This window comes from Nipponia nippon, unplaced genomic scaffold (assembly GCF_047370975.1).
Source record: "Nipponia nippon isolate SJK-2023a ecotype South Korea unplaced genomic scaffold, ASM4737097v1 scaffold_3, whole genome shotgun sequence".
NCBI classification, from domain to species: Eukaryota; Metazoa; Chordata; class Aves; order Pelecaniformes; family Threskiornithidae; genus Nipponia; species Nipponia nippon.
This window is the reverse complement of record NW_028262347.1, coordinates 123,827,220-123,850,517: the sequence shown is the minus strand read 5'-3', so window position 1 is coordinate 123,850,517 and position 23,298 is coordinate 123,827,220. Positions and strand designations below refer to the sequence as shown.

At 39.7% G+C, this 23,298-nt stretch overlaps 1 long non-coding RNA gene across 1 annotated transcript; it reads right to left on the bottom strand.

The window, feature by feature from the left end:
- Nucleotides 1–1,097: 1,097 nt before the first annotated feature.
- Nucleotides 1,098–8,838, bottom strand: LOC148054896 (uncharacterized). Its single transcript, XR_015706655.1, has 3 exons — nt 8,639–8,838; nt 7,538–7,632; nt 1,098–3,599 (listed from the first exon to the last, which is right to left on the bottom strand). It is a non-coding gene; the product is annotated as an uncharacterized LOC148054896 (long non-coding RNA).
- Nucleotides 8,839–23,298: the final 14,460 nt, after the last annotated feature.

Here is a 23,298-nt window from a genome sequence, read left to right as displayed (position 1 = left end):
AGTAATATTTTTTTATTTAACTGTTCGTGTTTTAGCCTAAAAAATGGGGCTTGGTTGTGCGTAATGAAAGTGGTTGTTTCATAAGTTATGTTCCTTTGGAAATACTTCAGACTGTTCTTACTGTGTTATTCTGAAAGTGATGTAATGAACAAAATGAACAAGACATCTTCAGAGGGTTTGATGTTTAAATGCAAATGTGTGAACATCTCCTAGTTACTCTTTATAAATACACAAGAGTTCCCAAAGTGATGTGGTTTAGGAAGGATATGATTATCACAGATACAGCTTAGTTTATACCCTGGTATTTCATCTTTTGCTCTAGAATAAAAAAAAATTCACATGAGCTTTACAGTGCTACGATAAATGTAAGTGGCTTCATTTCTACAAAAGGGGAAAATCTGTTTTCTGACCGTGCCAGAGCATAAGGTTTTCCGTTCTTCAGAGAAAAAGCGCAATGGGATTTTTTATGATGGGTCAGTCTCTGTCCCTGTGTGCTCTGGACAAACACCATTTACACAAATAGTGCAGCTTGTTCTGCCAAAAGCATCACAGGCATCGCCTTAAGCAGCGTGTGTGTTTGATGGCAGCGTGTATCATCTCGGGCATTGGCAGATAACTAGTTAACTTTGGACGGAAGGGTTGGCTCGCTGATGGGAACTTTCTCTGCAGGGTCATGAAGCAGCGAAGCAGCGTATTTACCCGCCATCACCCTTCTGAGGGAGGATGTTTATTCCTGCAGGACTGAGGCAGCTGAGGTACCTGGGAAACGATGTTAGCAATTGCATGTTTATCCACCTTCACCACAGCCCAAAATTTCAGCAAATCTAGGTTTACTGTTTTATTTCCAACTGATGTACTTAGCAACAAAAGCAAGACACGCTCACTCATGTGAGTGTTACGTTGTAAACTCCAAAGCACACAGAACTTAATTTTTCATCAGTTCCTTATGCCAGCTGGACTTTAACCCTTACTTAACAGCAATGGACTCACACCCATGAGTAAGTGCTCAGGAGTATCATTACAAATTTTACAGTCAAGCCCAAAGCAGTGAAGGGAAAGGGTAGCATAAATGACTCCAAAATATCAGCTAACATATAGTTTACTATTGTTTAGTGGCAACCTGATCCTCTGCAATAGCTTTAAACAACCGACAGTATAAGTTTTAAGTGGGCTTTTTTCTGTTTAGTGTTTTTACTGGTACATTTTTCATATATTGGTATTTATACTCAAAATGAGATTATATGAACTGCATTTACATACTCCTTGGCAAACTCAATGATAACCGGCAAAACAAAATGCTGTATGTAATGAGTTAGGGAAGAATCATGCCCAGAGACCAGTTGTTTTACTTTATAAACTCCAACGGATCTATGATTTTAAATCTGACAAATTATGTTCAAGTCTCATAATAAAAATTAGGACCTTTTTCCAAGAAGAGCGAGAAAGATATTTTCTGGGACTGTATTCTGGTAAAATTGTTATTTATTATAAGCTAGATAATGATCAGATAGAAAAGTACAAGGTCGAGATGAAAACATACATTATTCCTGTTAATAACGCTTAGCACTTATGTAGCACTTAACATTTTGAAAGCACTGAACAAATATTAACTCTCTCTTGTGAGACAGAAAGGTGTCCTTATCTCCATTTACAACTGAGAGGCAGCTGAGCTAAGGCCAGCTTTTTACAATGTGACAGGCATTCAGAAGTTGAGAGACTCGGAATATCAGACCACTTCTCTCACCTCTTGATTATGTGATTTTCCTAAGGCCAAAAGCGATACGTTAGCTGGGGCAGGGTTAGATTTTACGATCTCCTTCGTCTGCAGACAATGTTCCCTCTCATCGTTTGATGAACGATATGAGACGACAATGAGAAATGGCGAGGAAAGAACATGATGTACTAGCACCCGTTGTAAGGTTTGAGAAACTAGTTACTGAAATAGGAGGTATTTGAAGCAACGATGAAAATGATTTTGCGGGAACAAAGAACCAGGCAGGATTCGCAGAAACGGCCTGCACGTATGAAGTGTTAATTTTTAAAGAAAAAATAAAAGCATCCTATCAACTTTAAATCTAAATTTCATAGCCATTTGAGCCCTTACAAGAATAAGTTAGAAAGGGATGGGAGGATGCCCAGGAGACTGCATGTAGTGTCAGCAGCTGACATCGCTTTTGACAACGGCTTGATCTAAAGCAGGCGGCGAAGCCTGCAGCAGCGGCTACTGCCAAGCGCGCGGGGAATTGTGCAGCACTGATAGTCATGGTCCAGGGGCAAGCGGTACCCATTATCGCTCCCTCAGCCTATCTGCTGGCGCGCCTCCAAAACCAGGTCTCTAAATGTATTATTTCTCCCCAAACGGACTGGCAGGCTTTCCTGCCGTGCCGTAAAGGTGGCAGGATTGGTTTTCTAAAGAGCCTTTTAAAAGACTTTCTCAGATGTACCACAGAATAACAGCTTTTGCTGCGTCCCCTGGCTGTGGCGAGAGCCTGCGGTTCAACCACGCGCAGAGTAGATGGTGGGATGGTAACTGCACGCTTTCCAGCTGTGTTGGCATGGCAGGTCCAGTTCCATTTGGAAAAAAACCAAACGTTTCCATTGAACCTTGTGCCTCACAATTGATTGAAGTAGCTCAAAACTGCTTCTCCAAAATGAGGTATTATTTATTCACCTGGGAACATATAGCAAGCCAACCACTTCTCAATCACTTGCTTTTCATCTTCTACAACTGTTAGCCTTTCTTTCCAAGTTTTGTTTTGTTTTTCTTCTATTTTGGCACAGTCAGAAAGTTTAAAAAAGAAGCTTTTTTTAAGCTCCTCTATCCAAATAAACCCCACATGGTTACAAGCTCCCACTATTTTAACTTTGATTTTTTCTTGTATATATACAAACACAAAAATTTTTAGTAATCCTGGTATAGTCTCCTTTTTGGCTATTAACAGTACATGTTAGCTGATAAATAGAAAATAGTTTGTGACCAGGTTCACCAGGGCAATTTTGAGATTTACTTAGGCATAAACTTTCTGAAACTAGCTGCATTTTTCTCCCAATCATATAAGGCCCAGGGTCCTGGAAAAGCGAGGACAGACACTGCCTGCATGTTGCATGGGTCTCGGGGGGGGCAGGTTCGGTTTTGCACGTTGAGCATGGAGCTGTTTTGCAATTATACTGCAGTTGGCTACCAAACGTTGAACGCTGTGTTGCCGCGGCCAGAAAAAAGAGAAGAGCTGATCTGATTCTAGTGCCTTCTTCTTGTCTGACTTAGAAAAACATCTCAAAATTCTCTCCTGTCATGCTGGAAAAATGTCACCTTTTTATTTTCGTGAGGATACTGCACTGAGATGAGTCAAATACCATAAAGCTGGTTTCTGTATTCCTGAGCTTGCTCTGGCTATGCCAGAACTTCAACTTGCAAACTATTTACGTGGAGTTGTTTGGAAATAGAAAGTTGTGAGCGCTGTTCCTCACTCTATAATCGTGAGTTGTTTGTGTCACCCGTAGTAACTGCTCACAAACCTGCACAGCCGGTGGTTGAAAGGGAAATACAGAAGTCCTCCTCTGAAAATGAGGAAATCCTCCTCCTCAGCAGAAGCCTCCGCCTGAAAAAAGATGATTTACTTATTTGATGGAAAAATACTGATAAACCGTTATCTAGACCATTTCGAATGTTTTTCCTCTGACTATCTGTATACGAATATGTACATGTATCTATAAAATACATATATTGCCATAAACTGCAATAAAAATATTAATATTCTGGACAAGAATCCAATTTTATCTTTAAGCAGCATTTGCAGGGGATTGTTAAATCATATAATGGAAGCTTTGTCTAGACAGTTTTCTCACTGGCCAATTTAATTTTTTTTTCTTTCATTGCTTTTAATGTATTTCCCGGAACAGAGAGTCCCAATAATTTGTTTACAACCTTTTCTGGAAACTATGTCAGTTTTATAATATTCAGAACTGATAATAATTTTTCTAAAAGAAGCCATATATTCCTGGAGTCTGAATGTTCTCAGAGAGAACCGTTAGCTGTAAGTTCTCTCAGATTGTTATAAAAAGGTTATTAGTTTTTTCAAGTGAAACACTATCAAGTGTATTACTTGGAAAGGAGCAAAGCTTTCTTGCAATGACTGCGAGATGTTTCCATCTGATGATTTTTATGACGAGTTACTATATATAAAATGACTCAGTGTATTTCACAGTGGAAAATCCAGATGATGACCATTATCAAATCCACCACTGCTACGACGGTCTCAGCAGCCAGGCAGAGACCACGACATGGCTTAAAGTCTCAGGAGTGGCCTTCGGAAGAAAGGGTAAGAAATTTTTGCACAGCATTTTTCAAGCTGCTGCCTTTGTTCTCTCGACCCTGGCCGTGGTCCAAGCTCTCCGAAATCAATGGAAAGACTCACACTGATTTTAGTGGGCTTCAGCTCTAGACCGGCTCTTGAGTGAACAGGTTTCAGACTTTAGGTCTCTCAATCACAAGCATTAAACCAAGCCTGACAGAACATTACTGGTTTGAACAATGCTGCAGGTGCTGTTCTTAAGGCCTATAATGTTATGTTTTCCTTTATTTTTAAAGGTACTTTAAAGATGAAATATTATTTTTCTTCCACTTTCAGGGTGCGTACCTCTGAATCACCTCAACGGCACAAAAAGAATGCTAAGACACTTTTAAAAAGCTGAAATAGATGCATAAAGCTGAATTATCACCAAAGGCCACGGGTTCATTTGCAACACCTTTTTTTGGTTTGCGTTGTTGTTTTTTTTAAGGGAATTCTCCTTACAGTCTTCCCCCCACCATTATTTTGTTTTCAGTTTAATTCTCTTTAACTTCAGTCTCCCTGCTCTCTAAGAACCTCCGCATCAGTCAGAGAGGAGGAAGTGAAACCCATTCAGTAGATGAATAAAGCAGAATTAGTCCTTCCAGGAAACGGAGCTTCCCGCCCCCGCAGAGGAGTCGTCCCTCCTCGAGCGGCGTGGAGCACCCACCCTGCCCGCTGCCAGGCCACGCACACGTGTCGGTGCTAGGGAGGGCTGCGTGAAAGGACAGGGGTGAATTGGGACGTGAGGTGCCTGTTGAAGGCTGCCAAACCTGGTAAAGCAGAGGGAAAACAATGTTTTGCAAGGCTCCAGTTGTCCCAGTAAGTGCCTGCTAGTGATTCCGCCTGGAAGGCGGCAGCCTGCTCCAGAAGGCTTCTTGGATTGCACTCATATGCCAGGTACATCTGCTGTTACGTTTTCGAGGGCACACCCCAGATTACAGCGCCAGATACCTTTGCTTGCATGAGGAGTATGGTTTCCATAGCCACGCTGCCGTCCCCTTCATCTCACTGCCTGCCAATACCACCAGCACCTTAAAATGCAAAGGATTAACTTTCCAATTTAGAAAGGCCTGTGCTTATGCGTGTACTAAAATGGTCACGTTTTGATCGTTCTTTTAATGCTTTAAAAACCGAACTTTTAATTCAACTTCAGAGTACGAAACATTTTTTCTTGAACTTTTTGTATTTATATAGCTATCTGTCTTTAGATTAGACAAGCAGATACAAGAATTGTCTTGTAAAATTGTAGTTTCCCTTTAATAAGCCACTCTGACAGGCAATTATTCATGCAGTCTGCTCTGTGCTAAATGTTTTTTCATGCTGTGCATCCCTGTCTCTTGATTGCTGGAATGCACTCCTGTGAATTATAATTATAAGTAAATATGAACTGGTATGTATGAAATGATTTACTAGACCTTCCGTTGCTACATGATATTGATTCTATTCTTCTGCATTATAAAGATACAGGAGTTCTAACAAATAACATGTATTTTTTTCATTCTTTGGATTTAAGATTGCTGTTAGTATTTACTGTAAGTTATTTTGACAGAAGTTGGAGATACTACGCATAAAAAATTTCTTCAGTGACAAATTGCTTGCTTAAATTTCAGGACAAAATTTTTTAAAAAGTGTTGAAGTTTGGTCCTGGAAAAATGAATATGTTATACAGATATAACAAGGTGAGTCCAATTCACCTTTATAATTATTCCTTTTTCAGCAGACACTTTCAGACAAGCAGAAGGCATCGTGGTACTGAACGTTGTCTTCAGGTTTGGCAGCTTTCAAAGAGCAATTCAGATTATTGGTATCGTAGTTTTTAGTTTTGTTTTAGTTAGATAAGAATTTTGTATAGAACTTCTCTACTCGTAAAGAGTTGGAGCCTGGTTGAAGCTAGTCATGCAGGATACCTCGAGGCCAGTGGAGAAAGAAGATAGCTGCAGAAAGCACTCATCCCATTTATCTCAGGGGCATCAGGATGGGATAAATCATCTCCTAATGGTGCCTATCCTTCTCCTTAACTAGACAGCCTACATATACAGGCTATAGACCAGACAACTCTTCAGGTGCTAACACTTAAACTATACTTAGCAGTAACTGAAAATTCAATGGGATGAATATATATGTGTAAAGTTAAAAGATTTTCTGCTGGGGAGAGATTTATGCAACCAGCATGTCATATTTAACTTAATAAAACAGCCATTCAGTCATGATAAAAAAAAAGAGTCTGATCTTACTCTATATAGATCTGTGTATATTTGGGCCATACTGAGTAAAAAACTAAAACTATGTAAAAACTATGTAATAATGATGTGCTATTTTGCTCTTTGGCTTTGAAAGTGAGCTGTGTGATAGAAATGCACCAGGAAAGCACAAAAATAGAAATAACATTGGGGGTCTTTTAGGATATAAAGTATTTTTACTCTTGAGACAAGTACTGTTGACTGAAATGTCATGCTTCCTCAGAGAAAACATTTGAGGTTGTATGAGGTTCAGAGTTGCATTTAATTTTAAAAATAATATCGCTTACATGGGTATGTAAAGAACAAATCATGCCAAGCAAAAATGATTAGTTTCTTAATTAAATTCCAAATTAGTGGAAGAAAGGGAAGGAAGTACATTAAAGCATCTAGAATTTACTAAAGCATTTGACACGGCATGTCTCAAAATTGTGTTTGACAAATGAATCAAAATGGATTACGTAGAAATGCAATTACAAGTACAAGTAATTGGCTGAAGAATGTACTAAGGAGTAATGATAAACAGGAGAGTGAAATCCTGGTCCCACGCAGGACTTTATTAGGGTTTCACTACACCATGTGGGAGGAGGTTTCTGGTGATATATTGCAGGAACAATTTAAGTTACTCACTGGGTTGTGTACCCGGCAGGAATGAGGATTCAAGCAGTTACACAAATATTCTTTCCTTAATTCCTGCAATCGCTGCTGCCTTCTCTAGCTGAAGGCGTTGGTGGGCAGCAGAGATGTAGAGCTTGGCTCTGATCGCAGACAGACCCGTTTTACATCCATTTAGCCTTACCAACTCAGCAGAATTATTTCTCTGACTTACAGCGTTGCAGACAGACTTCAATGCCCAACATCACCTCCTATGCAAGGCTGTCACCTTTTGAAGCTGTTTCCCCATGGCTCACCCATGAAAGTACTAACTAAACCATCGTATTTGCTCACAACAGGGCAGCAGTAACTTACCGACCACTGAGTTTTCTGACCAAGCATATCCCTGCTGACTGGATGCTAGGAATCACGATGGAGAAGAAAATTTCCTTGCTGTAAGAGCTGTAAGGCTAGATGAAAAATAAACATAAGTCACCACATGTCAGCTTAGTGCCTGCCTTCACAGTGAAGACCAAGCCTGAGTAAAACACGAGCTTGGATTACATATCAAGGAAGCAACAGGCTGGGGTGGAAATAATAATTGGCCTATTTCATGATTTCACCTTCTGTGTTTAGTTATAGCCCTTCAAAGAGAGTGCGAAGTATTGCAATTTGGGGTTGTGGTCCCAGTTTTCCCTTTACACTGTTTTGCTCTAGGGTAAATGATTAGGCAGGTGCAGAGGTGGTGAATTTGGCTCTACAAATACAGTGAAGTTTTGATGAGCAAGATGGGATATTAAATAAAAAACCCACAGGTCAGCTCTCTGGAATATACAAATAGATGAAAATGAATCAAGAGCTATATCTTATTGCTCAGGCTATAGCACCACAGTGGTCTATCGAGCAGCACAGAAAGCTGTGAATATTTATCTAAGTAAGTGCTCCGTCAGTTATAATGGAATAAAAAATACTGCATCCAATATGAGACAGGCCAAGGATTCTAGGCCCTATATTCTGCTACAAGGGCTAAATGTGCTCCTCAAGGGGAATTTACCAGCATTTATGGCAGCAACTCTGATTTGAGGGCTAGGACCATTCTCACCATTTCTGTCAGAACAGTTCGGCTGGGATATAGCTCATCTACCCAAAATAGTTCAAATGGTAAATATTTAATCTATGTTTTTATCTAGTCTCCCTCAGCAATCAGTGAAGGGAGGATAATTCATCTCCTCTTAAAATACATGCAAAACAGGTCACATACATAGGTAGTATAAGTCAACCCATACTCTTTCTATTGCATAAAGTTAGCCTAAACAGCTGCGCCCAGCAGAGCTGCTCTACCAGCCGATGGAGGTGTGTGCGATTCTTAAAACTGGACAGGTTTGTTACCCACCTCAGCTCTGGTTTACTTACTATATAAGGTTATAGACAGCAGCACATGATATTTTGGTTTTTACCCTACTTTTTTTGTCCTACCTGCAAACTCTGACTCTGTCGTTCACCCCTTCTGTAGCGCAGGGATCTACATTCAAAGTCTTAAAGTAGACTGGAGTCCACCTCTACTGTGCAAATGACATTCATCAACACATACGATCAAACTGGTCAACCTTTAAAAACCAGCAGCAACTTTTTCATTAAATAAAAGATATTTTTCTCCTGCAGAAAAAAAATCTTTCCACCAGAATTAAACCAGTAGAGAGAAACCTTTTACATGAGAATGTTTTATATATAAAAGGAGAGCATTTGGCCAGAAGATTTCAATCAAGTCAATTAATAGATTTCAATCTAGTAATCACAGGTTGATGGAAAAGCATTAGCTTTCGGGAGCTGCTTTAAGTTTTTTCTGATTCCCATGAGTGTAAACCAGCTCCACCTGCCCACAATTGAGGCCACCTGGGCTGGTACACTGCAGAGCTGAGGCCTGAGCTGGCTAACGTAGATGAATATTGCCATTCATAGTACTTTTAAAAAATTAACTGCCTCAGTATTTGATAATCAAATAGCATAAGGACCTCTAATGATCTAGTATTCTTCATTTTTATTTCTAGATCAAGCAGGCACCAGCGCTGAGCAATGTATTGTCACAGTTATCAGTAATGACCCTGAAAAGTGGACACTTTCCTCATTTGCTAAAAATAAGGTTTTACATCTCTATGAAAGCGCTCTCTCTTTCCTTTGGATGATTAAATACTGCACTGAGATGTTATGTTACATTAACGTACAGCCTGGAGAAGGCTCTATTTAAACAGAGCAGATAGACTTCCTGAAGTTCAGTCTTTAATCCTATTTCATGTATGGTGGTCTCATAGGGAGAGTATAAAACGTGAACAGTAGAGTCATAGTCATAAAATAAAGAAAGTAAAAGGGCTTAACACTGGGACTATGAAAGCAGTTTTCAAGCAGCCCTTACTGAAATCAGTTTTTAATCTGGTAAAAATAGAACATACATTTACAAGATTCTATTTAAATGGACTGAAAATACTGTGAAATAAAAAGCTCCGTAGTTTATCCAGTGTGTTACTGTTGGCTTTCATGAGAATTTTGTCATCGACAGAATGCATACTGTAAGCATTTCCTGAGTTTTTCCTTCTGCTTGGGGAAACAACAAAACAAAGAAATAATTCTTTATTTTTCCTCTGCCTGTTCATTCCGATATCTCTCTTCAAGTTATTTCTCTTCAGTCTTAGTGATAAATGGGACTTTGCAGGGAGCAGTCGTAAAGCTCTCGCAGTTTGTTTGTTGCACATTGCTTATATGCGTTTTAAAAGAACGTTGTATCATAATAAACATTCGTGAAAAATTATTTATACAGATGAGTTGCACTAACAAGTATTTGTAAAATAAATCTTAAAATTCACATACATTTAGTACTTTCAGTGCATTCTCTTTGCCAGACTGTGGTGCAGGGATTTTATTTCATTGTTCTTTAATATTTTTTTAGATTCAGCTTTGGTTATTTTTAGACTTACTTTGCCATACAATTTGAAAGCACATCATCCATCCATCCGTCTGTCCGTCCATCCATCCATTCATCCATCTGTCCGTCCATCCATCCCTCCCTCCCTGCTTCCAATGACACTAAAAATGGGATTTCTGTATGTGTATCTCCACTGAATTCCAGAGGGGTTCCTCCCATTTATCCTGCTGTAAGCTAGGTGGGTGTTACTCAGCAGTGCAACGGGGATGCAGGCTCCGATTCTGACCTGTGAAGAACAGATTCATTCCAAACAACTTGGCTATAAGGTCTAGTTATTCAGAGAAGTCAAACAAGATATGTTATATCGTTATGTTCTCTCTAATGAAGTTAATTTCCATTTTCCAATTAGGCTTTTCTTTTTTATCAGTTCACACAGTTAATAATATCTACAATTACTAATATAAATTTTAGTTAATAGTGTCTATTAACAACTGACTTTATAAGAATTTATCTCACATTTAAATATCTGTGGTCATAATAACTGAAATAATTTAGGACTAAATGAGTTTTCAGCCCTGAGCATTTGATAGATTGCATTATTTCCTTTTTGTTATTTATACAGCATCATAAGTACGGATGGTACTTCATCAGGAGCTCACGGTTTAAATTACACCTAACACACAAGTGTTTTATGACGGTCATAAACAACATACAGGAGAGTGCTGGAGTTTTTCATTCTCATGCAGTATTCTTGACAATTCCTTTTTAATTTAATTAGCAGAGATGGTCTCTGAAATGATGGCCAGGAAGGAAGGTCAGTGATGGAATGCTGACCAAAAGCCATCAATTTTGAACTGAATTTCTGTACACCAACATAGGCACTGCACAGGCTGGATACCTACTTGTATGTCTGAAGCATCTTTTCCTGTTCTGAATCTAGGTCCAAAAAATCATTTTTCTTCCTACCGTTTTGTTTAATTCATTTTTTTTGCAATTTCAAGGGGAATTTCACAGGTAAGATGTAATAAAGCAAAAGGAAGATCTTTAATTTGATGCATAAACTACCCTATAGCTAGCTAAAAGTATATAGAACTTACAAAATAGATGCCTGGTGAGAAAAAGAAGTTAATAGGCATGCAAATGTCTTTTTCCTGTGTCACTCACCTGGCAGGGTATTTAACGGCTGTAAAGAGGCCAGAAGAGGCAAACACATATGCTGGGACCCCGTGACGCCGATAGAACAGGGCTCCATGGAATCCAGTTCAACAGAGACCTGAATCGACCAGGAGCATCATGTACGGCGGAGTGGGCTTTGCTGGGAAGAAATTAGTAAAGATAAGCAAGAATAAATTAGCCTATTTTTGCTAGGGTAACGAAAGTGGGAAAGGGTCCATATCTGCTTATTGAAAGGCACAAAATACCAGTACTTTTGCTATAAATCACATTTTCTTTTAAGGCAGAGCAGGTAGCAGGGTTGGTCCCTCCATTACATAGGACCAATATTCTGTTTTGGATCCCTAATAATAATGTTCACACGTTGTTGCTGTGTTGATTAACCAAGGACACGTCCGACGGCAGCACTGGTGTGGCCTCAAGAGCGGGTGGCCTGCACTGCTTCAGCCGCAGAAGAGGCGATGTAGGGGCCCGGTGCTGGACCACTTGGCCACACATGTTGCTGCTTGCAGATCTGTGGGCACGGCGTAGGCGCCATCCACCCTGACAGTTGTCTGAAATGGTTACTACGTTCCATTCCCTTCCTGAAGGCCTCACACTGAGGTTGGCTTCTTTAGCTTCTCCTGCGAGCAGACCCCGCTCCCCTCCATCGCCCCGGCCGCCGATGCGGTTCTCCAAGCAGACACCGTATCATTGATGCTAACAGCAGTATCAGCAGATTAATGTTGCTTTTCTAGATCTGAAATATTATCCTTCTCTCCTACCAAGTGATCCAAAGACAGAACTGGACATTACATGATGAAGAGATTTCAGTGCAGGTTTGGTATCTCTCATAAGTTCCTTCCTTGTTAGCATTTGTATTTCTATACCATCGTATTTCTATACTGTCATATTTCCATTCGATTTTCGGAAAAGCTGCTTTCCTAATGAAAGGCTATGCAGTTGCCACCCATTTTACCCACTGAACAAGTCTGGAATTGAAGTACAAAAAATAGTGCCACATAGAACAAACTCCTGAACAGAAGGTAATTCTCTTTAGTGCCAGCTGATACTGGCTGGGCGCTTCCACTACCGAAATTTCCATAACCATCATTTTTAATCAACAAAATGAAACATACAGCGCATCATATGAATTTCATAACAGATTAGAAGAAGGCAATGCATTACAGTTAACCTGTTTTGCTATATTTCTCATTGTTAGGGCCAGATTTGCTGGTACCAAACAGCATCTCTTTCTAGCTTCAGATAGTTCATGGGACTGTGCTGGATCACCCTCACCGAGGACCTTCATCTGCTTTCTGTCTAAAAGAAAATGATATAAAAGTACGATGTAAAAGTAAAAAATTTCAAGGCCAAAAGCTGGTGAAGGATCTGACCTCCAGGATAGATTGGCGTGCTGCGAAGCTCTTACCTTACCCTTACAAGTACTAAGCACTGTCTGAATGTCCTGGGGTTTTTTCCTCCCCGTTTTCTCTTTTCTTTATCTCTGCATTCTGTTTGCTTTTTTTTCTCATTCATTGTATTTCTTTTTTCATATTAGTGGTTAATGTAACCTATGTTCTTTTACATTTTCCAGGGGCATTCTTTCCTTTTCTGTTTTTCTCTGTTTATTTTTTCTCTTTACTTTTTTGGTAATTTCCATTCTTTACTCTTTGTACGAAGATTATATTAAGTGACAAGAATAATGTCAAATAAATGAGATTACATTAATGAACAGATCTTGTTGCATTTCCATGATTCACAGGAAAAAATATTCACGCTGGCTGATTTTTCAATTAAATCATTTGCTGTGTTATCTCTTCAGCATATCTTTATGAATATGCATAACTGTAATGCATTTAAATTGTTTCAGGTCTTTGTTAACCTCAAAAAGCCACAAGGTGCCTACTAGCAAAATATGGGATTTTCTTGCTTTTTGTGTAAAAGTCAGAATACTTTGGTTTAGCCTTGATATCTTTTCCAAGGAAGTACAGGGGATTAGATGTTTGAGAAAGCATCTTGATTCTTTCCAAAGATAACAGACTTATTCCTTTGTTGTTCAACTTATTTCATCTTAAAAGTATTATCCTTTTTTTTTTTTTTTAATATTTCCTATAACGTCTCTTTATCCCATGAGGACTCTCACCACTAGCAAGTACATCCAAAAATGCCTAGTAAAGAATCTGTAGAAAATTAGCTGTAACTTCAAAGATATCAGAAGTATTAATTTTGAAGTGAAGGATTGCTGCTACCCACATACAAAGGGAACCTTTGGGGAATGAAAGTTGAGTTTCTTGAACATTTCTTTCCTATGGCTGTGAAGGAATTACAAGGTCTGGCACACAGTTACTGGCAAGCGCCAGCATCTCTTATTTCAAAGCCTGGAACAAAAAGTTGTGTAGCTGTTGCAGTTTTAAAATGAAAAACTTTTATCATCAGCTGAAAAACTGTACTGTCATGGGCACATTCCCAGAGGTTTTCTTTACCGAAATTACTTAAATTTGGTCGCCAATGAGATTTCACTGAAAATAAGATAGCAGTGCCTTCTGCCACGTGTGCCACAAAGGAGCGAGGAGGATCTCTCCTTCCCCTTCAGGCTCCAAAGGCAGGACAATTTGGAGGAATTACAAGGGAAAAATGACGTGAGCTGCCCGTCACACAGTATAGACATACCTCCCCTCCAGGATCACCGCTGGCTTTCACTCTTCAAGGGCTTTCCCATTTGAAAGCTTATCTGTATTTTGATTACTCTACCAGGGACCACATTAAAATTAAAAAATAAATAGAGGATTAAAATATTGCAGCAGTAGATGTTTAATTCGGCATGTAATTTTATTGCAGTCACGTGCAATATATGCTTCTACTTTATATGGCACAGAGAGTACTGTAATATTTTTTTTTCTTTAATGGAAGGTGAACATCCTTCCAAACTTACAGACTTTATGTCTTTCTGTATGTAAAATAAGACCTTTCGCTAATGTGGAAAATATTTTTTCATTATAAAACATGGTATTTTACATATTTGATAGTCTAATTAGAACAGCAAAAATATTGACTAACACTCTCCAGAATATTTTATTTGAGATTTGCATGGAATTCATCAGGAAAATTTGGATGATATCTAAATAAATAAATAAATCCTTGTCATATATCTTCTGTATAGCTCCTCAAGTACATAAATGCGGAGGATATTGAAAAATATTGGCTTAATATGTTATAGAAAAATCCAGAATTAAAAATATTATATGCAACCAGTATTATCCGGTCAGATATTATTCAAATAAATAATACTTTTGTCCCTCCAGTGGGAGAACACCAATCACCACTGTGGCCTGCTGAATGAGACACTGCAGTGGGAAAACACTTCCCACTAGTAACAGCAAGACTAATGAGACACATGGTTATAAAGACAGTAAGAGAAAACATTGAAAAGAATATTCTATCCTATATTCAGGAATATTAGATTTTAAGATTAAAACTAAGATGGTTGAATATAATACGGGTGAAAGGATAGAGCCCAAGGACAGATGAGGCTCATGGGAAGCACAACCACGGCTTTCCTCCTTCTTTTTCTTTCATCCTGGTCGAATGTTCAGGCCAGATCACCCTGCCCTCACTCTCCCTCTGATTAGGATCCGAAGTTTCCACTTCCATCAGTCAGTCTTCTCCTACTCTTCCATCCCCTCCAGGGGAGAAGGGTCTCCAATTTCAGTGACCTCTTTCACTCCCTTGGATACAGGTCATTCTCCCAAAATCTTGAAGGCAAAACTACCCTGCAGGTTCCAGACTTTTAATTTGTAGGTTGATTTTTTAAAACAAGTGCTAAAAGACAGGGAGCACAATGTACACCCCGTTTGTGTTGAATAGCAGCACTTCGCAATACCAGTAACGACAGCAAATGGGAAGGAGGGCAAGATACAAAGGCACAAAGAGTCTCTGTGAGCCTGATCTGGCCACCTTTGCTATGACAGAACTCAGGCTTAGGTTAAACAGAGTTTTCCTCCCTACTGGAGTTCTTCTGTGTGTCCGTGGGTGGCTGTGGGTATTGCGAATCCTCTTTGTCCCAGGCTTAGTTAGTTCAGATGACTGCTTTGACTTTGTTTCAGTGGATTGCTTAGACTACAATTAGTTTCAACATCTCTGCCTTTTGCTGACTCTTCTCATTTTATCAGAAATAAATGTCACTAATCAATATCTATTGCCCTGTTAAATTAATTATTTCTTAATTGCTGACAGGGTGCTTGCCCTGCACCGTGTCCACTATGGAGCTGGAATCCAAATGATGTTCATGTGGCACTGTCGGAGGTGAAGCTTTTCATCCCTACTCTATTAACCCTCAGGATGGATGTTTTGGTGGGTACCATAACACAATAACTACAGTTTTGAAAATCGCATCACTGTATATTAAAAATACAAGTAGAACTGACTTTCTGCCAGAAGTTTTTGATTTTCTGGGAGCGCTCTTCCCTAGAATATGCTTGAATTTATGCCCTCAAGGGTTTAAACAAAGAAGATAATTAAACAGATCCTTCAAAGCAGAGACCTACTGGTGTGATGGAAAACGGTGGTTAAGCACATTCTTTTATTTGAAAACTGTAACTTTGCACATAGTTCTTTTATCTTTCCTCACCCATCTTTTGTGCTTATGAAATTATTGTATGCTAATAACAGCTAATTCAATTCTGAATGCAAAATGAGGAACACATTGCTTGGGTTCCATCTCAGGACTCAGATTATGAACTATGCTAGCATAGTCCAAAATTTTCTTCCGATCCTGAAAAAAACCCTTATGAGAGGTCTGAACTGAGAGCATCATAGCTTGTTAAAACTCTGTCTGTTCTGATGCCATCAAGCAGTAGGGCCATTGGGACTGCACTGGTTGTCCCTAGAGGTCACCAGTGATGTACCTACACACTACACAACCCTCTCTTGCACCCCTTCCTTGGGTTTTAAAAATTGCAGAATTTAGATATTGCGTCAGTTCTTCTGCAAGACTCTCTTAGGATCCCAATATATTCACTGTTTTCTAGTAGGCAGGAGAGAACAAGAAAATGGGGGGGAAAAAGCATGATCCTGTACAGACTAATGTGAAAATAAAGTCAGTTTTAGTAATCAGCTGTAGGAAATTAAGTCTTTTAAGTCTTGACTGCCTTCTTTCAAGGTATAATTATTTACATTTTGAAATAGTATATTTAAATTACTCACAAATATTTATTGAGAATAACTGCATGTCCTGGTTCCAGCTGGGATAGAGTTAATTTTCTTCTTAGTAGCTGGTAGAGTGCTGTGTTTTGGATTTAGGATGAGAATAATGTTGATAACACAGGGATGTTTTGGTTCTTGCTGAGCAGAGTTTACACTGGTTTCCAGCTTCCCATGCTCTGTCCCGTGCACAAGAAGCTGGGAGGGGGCACAGCTGGGACAGCTGGCCCAGACTGGCCCAAGGGCTATTCCATACTGTATGATGTCGTGCCCAGTATAGAAACTGGGGGAAGAAGAAGGAAGGGGGGGATGTTCGGAGTGATGGCGCTTGTCTTCCCAAGTCACCGTTACATATGATGGAGCCCTGCTTTCCTGGGGATGGCTGAGCACCTGCCTGCCTTCCTCCTGGGAAGGAGTGAATGAATTCCTTGCTTTGCTTTGCTTGTGCGCGCGGCTTTTGCTGTACCTATTAAACTGTCTTTATCTCAGCCCACGAGTTTTCTCACTTTTACTCTTCCGATTCTCTCCCTCATCCCACCGGGGGGGAGTGAGCAAGCGGCTGCGTGGGGCCTAGTTGCTGGCTGGGGTTAAACCACAACACTGAATAATATTATAATGCTATTTTGTGACATTCTGAGTTATGGAAAAAATAAATCCATTCATTATCAGGGGAGTTAGTGGACTTTGCATTCTCAAAGCAGCAAATGTCCGTTGTTTCCCTCCCATACACTCAGGTATGACACAGAATGACATCATACTTTGCAATCTTTGTTACTCTTTAGTCAGAATGTTGTACAAACAAAACCAGATAAAATTACAGAGATATTTGTAACTCTCAATATTTGAGCACTGTTGTTAACAGATGGGCAAATAAATAAGGATTTAAAATCTTTGATTGTTGTTCCTCTAATTACATAATTAATTTCACACCTGATCTCATAGCTTCTTTTAGAGGTTAGAAGGATATATGCACTTTATTGAGTCTATTTAAATAGACTTCAGTAGAGCTGAGAATCAAAAGTGAAATCTTGGTTTCCCAGGCGTCGGTGGGAATCTCCCCCAGTGAACCAAAGCTCCAGCACACAGTTCAATAGTCCTGTGACAAATGCATCCCTACGACACAGATCCATGAAGCAGCCCGTTAAAGAAGTTTTCAGTATAGATACAACCATAACTTCATGTGGATTTAGTGGGAATCTTCCTAATGACTTCACTGGCATCAAATTGTACACACTCGGCAACAGAAACCAGTGCCAGAAACCATTGTTCCTCACCTTTTGTCAGCCTCCATGTGAGAGGACTGGGCCGAGAAACAAAAACAGTGATAAAAGCTGCAGGAACCTGAGTTTGGTCAAATTCCATAATACCCACACGCATGCTCTAAATAGCGCTGGGACTGTGGATTAAAGAAATGAGTGATATTTGGAAAGGTGCCTAACTGTACCTGGCATGCAACATAGGTTGCTCTATGTGATATGTTAGCTTTGTACCTATTTTTTGCTTAGCTTTTGCCTGCATGAGCCATGGGAGAACCTAATAGAGGGCCAGGAAACCACTCATGGATGCCAGGTTTCCACTACATATGGGGAAAAAAGAATTGAACTGGAAATTAAAACATTAACAAAGAGTTACACAAAAGGAGTGAGAGAAAATGGGCAAGAAAATGAGATATGCAAGTTTGCTAGAGTTTAAAGTAGCTATCTTTAAAGATTTTTATGTTCCACTCATCTTTGCTAGTGCAGCCCATTGGGAATCTGTGCGTGATCGTTCAGAGCTCCATCTTCATGAAAGATGAAAGGCAAAGCCATTCAGTGGTGAGAGCTGGTTTCTGAGAAGTGCATCCAACCCCATGTAACTGCAATTAAATTATGGTACATAACGTTATTGGTTAAGGGGCAACGCAGTCCTCAGTGCTGTACAAGGTAGAATGAATAATAAGTGCTGAAAATAGTCATAGATCACATAACTTTGCAATATTGGTGGTGTTAGCTGAAAAATGAGTTATTGGGGATTAATTGGGAGAGTATGCTGTTATGAATTAGACACATGCTAAAGATCATCAATAAAGGTTAAAAAAGGGCTCTTTAAATGAGCTAATTGATCAGGAAAAGTTCTGAGAAAAGATAGGAAAGGATTTGAGCAGCTGAAGTCTATAAGCACATTCTGGACCTTGAAAAGTCTTGGTCTTCATAAATGAAGAGGTATGCAGAATATCTCAAAAACTGGTTCACCTTGCTGTATGTCAGCTTACGGGGAAGCAGAAGTCAGTGACTCAAGAAAAGGAAATGTTAACTCATTCAACTGGTACTGTGGAAGATATTATGGTTTACCTCTGGAAATATCCTGGTCTGCTGTTGGCCATGGAGTGGGCAGGCAGTGACGCGGTGCCGATCACGTGGAGTGCCGATGATTCACGGAGTGGGCATCGTCTCATCTGCAGCCTGGGACGAGCTTGGACGGCAGCCGATATTCTGCCAGCGATGAGGACTGGCTGAGCCCCCCCCAAAGGCACGCGCAAGTTCTGCTCAGGCTGGGTACGTGCAATTTGAATGCCAGAAAGGCTAAAATAAAACTCACCGGCTGTTAAACATAAACAGATGAAGATAAATAGACGTAGCAAGCATCAGTGGCCACATGAGTTATTTTATTTGTCTTCTGAGACCCTGTCATTGCATTGAAGTTTTAAGGCAATTCAAATAGGAATCATATTTAGGATTTATAGCAAATAAGGCTGTGAAGGTTCACACTTCTTTGCCTGCCTTGAGGTGGCATTACAAAATGTAATAAGCAGGATATGTCTTCTTCATTCCCTGGTTCAGATTCTTTCACCTTTCCTGCCACTCACAGCACTTTCAAACATCATTAATCATGTCATGATAAAAGTTCACTCTGCATACGTCTTATTATGCTCGCAGTTACTTCTGTTAGCTTGTTACAGTTAGCTTCTCGCAGGTCAAATGATATAAAAGGAGATGAAAGAGGAGGCATTAAGGATGCCTCTTCTAAAAGGGTTCTCCTATCTCCTCATGTCCTGCCATCACATATTTCTACCTGGGAGAACAGGAGATAATTATAATGCCAGAATGGGAAATCAACTATCTACCTCCTAACTGCTACCCTGGAGCATTTAAGCACTACTTAACCACCTGGCTTTACAGTAAAGTTTAGGTACGACTTGCTTTGAATAAGTACAGGGTCTGCTCTCATGGAAGTGCTCTGAGGGCAATCATCTCTTCAGAGACATCAGTTGGTAAGATTGGCTGGCACCTGCACTGCCTACAAAAACTTGTTTGGCAGTTGAGTTGCTAAGGAGTTCAATAATTTAAAAATGAAAAAGACGTACTAAATTATCTAGGTAATTTCCTGAATATGGGTTTAACTTAATTTTCTATGTCTGAAGCAAAGCAGTGCCCAACATTTCCCTTGGGACCCATCCTAATGAATCTCATTGCCAGAGAATTTTCCCTTATATTCAACCTAATTTTTCCCTGTCTTAATTTAATCCCATTACTTCTGCTTATGCTCCCTCTTGCTAGACTAAATAATTCAGTGTCAGTAATTAGGTACAATTATAGATGCATCAATTAACATTCGTCAGCGTGGCTACAATGCTATGGGAAGGTCCATAAGACCTGGCTGAATTTGTGGAGTTCCAGGAACTGATGAACACAGACGAGGATATTCACTCATCTGGTCCCTTCCAGACTTTCATCCCGTTCCCACTTGTGCTCTCTATATAGCTGAAGTTGCTGGGCAGAATAGCGGAGATATTCTTATCAGCTTTTCGTTATTCTGATGACACTGAACTCTGTCACAGGATCCCCCAACCCAGTAAGTCCTGTTTAGGCTAATAGTTAGCGAGATACATCACCGAAGTGTGTGTGGATGTAAAAACATAGACATATAAAATGATCGCTAGTTGTAAGAAATACTTTACTTTGTATTAACCCGTTTCATGTGTTGAAAGAGAGCAGTAATGCAAGTTCAGCTCATGTTGTTATACCGTATACTGCTTTGGTGAATTTTTACCAGCTTGAGACTGAACAGTATGCGATACCGGTTTCTCTGTTTAAGGGTTGACGTTTCCTTTCATTAAATGATAACACACTGTTTCTCTTGTTTCCTCTAACAGTTCCTGTAATATGATATGTATTTTAACTGCTGAACACTCAGCTGGAAAAGATTGACTGTAGCAGTTTTTATAAATATATTTGATGCACAGATGTTCTAAGAACCTATTTTGCATGCTTGCCCGACTCGGCTTCCTTTCAATTTTTTAAGTGAGATTCCACCTATTATATCCATTTGCAACTCTTCAACTCTCTTGCCCGTAAGGAAAATAACAAAAAATCTTGACCTGCAGTTTCCTACAGTTTGTTTTAATGGATCCCGTGGTAAGCTCAGCAGATGGGCAGTGTGCAGCTGCTGGAGATGGAGAGAATTCATCCACATCATTGGTCACTAATTCAAGACCCTTTTTAGATAGGAAGTGTCCTGTCCAACATGACAGTAGATCTGCAAGAAGTGGCAGTACCTGGTCAGCCAAACAACAGCGCTCGTTGGCATCTCCCCTGGTTCCATAGCCTGAAGCCCACAGCCCCTCGCCCCCTTGCAGCGAGGCACTGCCTTCACGTCGGGCAGTCCTTGAGGCTGACTGTTGGTAATGAAGTTCTCGGATTCCCACACACTTTGGAGGGTGTGAAATTGTTTGCTGACACTTTCTGCAGAATACGAATTCACTGCAGTGGGAGTGCTACGGGAGAAGCATTGAATAGGATTGTCCTCAAAACTGCAAAATCTGCAGTTATTCTCTAGCATCGTCCCTATGTTACATGGTTTGAGGGGTGCCAGACACAGATGTTGAGGCCTGTCTTTATTCCAGCTGATGACCCTGGATCTTTCCAGAGAATTAGAGTGCAGTTTCATGTGTTCCCTTGAGCTATATTATGCTTCCAGTTCAGCAATATAACCCATTCGGTAATACTATTATTCCATATAAATTGGCTTATTATCCTTTTGAAAAGCCTAAAGATCTGTGTTTGCTCGTGTTGATATTTCAGCAGAAATCCACATGAACTTGTTTCAATGCATTTTAAATCTTAAAAAAAAAAAAAAATTAAAAATCCCAAAATAGCAAGGGTGAATGAATAGGAAACGACTGTTAATTTTTTTTCATTTTGGGAAAAGAAAGCTACTCCAGCTGGAAAGAAAGGAACCTCAGGGCGATTTTGCCAGAGAGGTTCTTATGTATCTTGTTCTGTGTGCTATCACCAACATAACAGACAGCCTTCCTGACCTTAGAGGGGAAATGAAAAGGTGCTTAAACTGAATGCATTTTAAAATAATTAATCATCTATTATATATGGCTAAGTTCAAGAAACAGTAAATTGGTTTTTATCTTTTTCAGTGAAAGCATAATTTCAGTTTTGAGAACAGATAAATCTAGGTCAGTGGATGGATTTTCTGTGGTTTCCCTGACATTTGAATAAATTAAAAAGACATTCTGAACACTGACCAAATCAATCACAAAGTATCCAAAAATGAATACGCCCAGAAAAGAAATTTTGGAATTGGTCCTTCAGTAGTTTGCTTCCAAAGTATGGTTTCAGTCACAGTTTTGTAATGAACATAATTTTAATTGTATTATGCTCCCTGACACGGCCAAGCTACTATTTTAATTGTGACTTTTGGGCATGTAAGGAGAGCGTTTCTCCAGTACAACTTGTTTTGGCTTTTCCTTTCTTAAAGTCAAACTGTGACTGTCGGTTGTACTTTTCCCATATTGTGGCACTGCCTCACTTTGACCTTTGATATAAGCGTCTGTGTCCTGGTCAGTTATAATTAGTCATAAATCCATCAAATTTCAGCAAGGTTAAATTGTGCTATTTCTTGAATATTCTCTTCCTACACCTGACACTTGTAATTCTCTGTCTTTTCTTCCTCCTGTTTCCCACCCAGCACCTTAGGGCCTTTTTACCAATGGTGCTGTCTCGGGATATATGCAGCAGCGTAATTGGTCCTTTGTCATCTTTAAGTATTTTATGACAATATCGGGCAAATGTCTGTCAGGTAAAAGGATACCTGGAGAGGACACATCGCTGCAGCCTTCATTCACAGGGCTGGATTCACTGGTACATTAGAGTTAGTAGAAAATCAGAGTGAATTGGGGCAGGCAAGGATAACTGCCTGTGGGACCAGACAAGGGGCAGGAATGGGTAGAAAGAGAGTCTCAAAGTTGGTTTTTTGTAATAACCTTCTTCTAGGTGCATAACGATATCCGAGGCTGTCCCACCTCGTGCTGAGCAGAGCAAGGAAATTCCACGTTGCATTTTTTTGGCAACAGTGGTACAGCTTCTACTTAATGAGTTATGTCTTCATTACTTTGTTATCTTCCTATAGATATACAATATTATGAGTAGTACAGATAAAAAGGTTGATTGGAAAGCAGAAAAATTTTAGGACTTCTTTCCCTGTTTGTTTTTTTTTTTTTTTTGATCAGCACTATTTTGATATGTTCGTATCCATTCTAAGTATTTGAGTTTATATCCTTTGCTACCATGCAAAATGTTAGAACTATATTCTTTGGTCGTCTATCATGGACAGAAATGCAAGGTAGGTTTAAATCATTTCTCCTGTGAAAAGTGTACAAGCACTTACCGAACACTAAAATCGGAACGTGAGTCTGGAAGGAGCCCTCCCACAGTCAAGATCAGACGATGCTGTCATCGCAGCCACAGATCTGCATGCTCGTCGCGGGGCATACAGGCAGTTCCTGGGGCTTCTGAGCAATCAAAACAGGCATAAAAAAGAAAATCTGTGATCATACAGTCTAATCCTTTGCATTGTTTACTTGAATCCAAAAAGA